Genomic DNA, 1,337 nt, shown 5'->3' on the forward strand with positions numbered 1-1,337 from the left:
TTAAAAAAAATCTTAGATCCTGAAATGGATGTTACCAGCTGAATTTCCCTGGAGTCCCTTGGTGACACAAACTGCTAAACACTTGACTACTAACCAAAAGACGAATAGTTCCAATACTTGGGGATGGCTTAGAAGAAAACCCTGTCTGTCTAATTCCAAAACCCCATAGCCCTAGTGGCCTAGTAGTTATGTGTTGGGCTGCTAAACACTTGGTATGCAGTTCAAAACCACCAACCACTCTGAGGGAGAAAGATAAGGCTTTCTACTCCAAGAGTTACAGTCTTGGAAATGCATAGGGGCAGTTCTACTTTGCTCTGAGTCAGAATCGACTCTATGGCAGTGAGTGAGTATTGAAAACCATATGGAGCTCAGTTCTATGATGGCTCACATGGGGTCACCTTGACTTGTATGAGGGATTGACTCATGTTAACCCAACTGCTGGATAAAACAGGTACAATATTGCCAATGAGGTGTGCCCAGAGATGACACAATCAACCAAGTGTCCTTTCCACCATGGTGGTGATTTGTAGAAGCACAAGTTGAGATGCGGCATCCTTTAGCCTCGGCTCCTGAAAGACCATGATGAACTGACTGATGTGGGGCATTAGAGTGGGAGAGAAGTCATTTGCTATTAATTCATAGAGATGTTGGGCTTGCTTGTTTCATATCTAACTTAGGCCTACTGATGCGTTGGGTGTTAGGTGTTGGGTTGCTGACTGGAAGTTTAGTGATTCATACTCAACAGCCACTCTTTGGGAGAAGGATGAAACTGCCTGCTTTCAAAAAGCTTCGCAGCCTCAGAAACCCTATATAAAGTCACCATGTGCTGGAATTGACTCAATAGCAGTTCACTTGATTGCACTGCAATCAACTCAGTGGCAGTAGATTGGATTTTAGTTTTATCTCAAAGGACACAATAAATCCGCTACTCTTTCTTAAAATCGAGCCTTTGAATCTAAAATCTAGCAGGTGAATAGGAGGAGTGCCTGAGCTCAAATAAAGTGCTTCATGTGATCAATATTAAAATATCAATGTATGTAGTCCAACTAATTACAATCCAATCAATTTGTGTACTTGTCTCTACTATCAGTGCTTGAGATAGTTAAGGTTTATTGTGCCAACCTGGCTGATAAACACAGGTGGGGTTAATTGAAGGGCAGAGAAATAGATGGCTCGGCAATCCTTGCCTTTCTAGTTCTCGGGTCTCTTGCACTCTGATGGTTGGACCAGGGTGAAGCTGCCTTAGCCAGTTCCTGCTTCAGCTGGCAAGGCTCATTCCTGCAAGACATCCCTGAGGAGAAGCCACCTGAACCTATCCAGATATAGCCCTGGGTGCA

The sequence above is a fragment of the Echinops telfairi genome, unplaced genomic scaffold (assembly GCF_000313985.2).
Source record: "Echinops telfairi isolate 266 unplaced genomic scaffold, ASM31398v2 ScPeMD7_13;HRSCAF=56, whole genome shotgun sequence".
In the NCBI taxonomy this organism is placed as follows: Eukaryota; Metazoa; Chordata; class Mammalia; order Afrosoricida; family Tenrecidae; genus Echinops; species Echinops telfairi.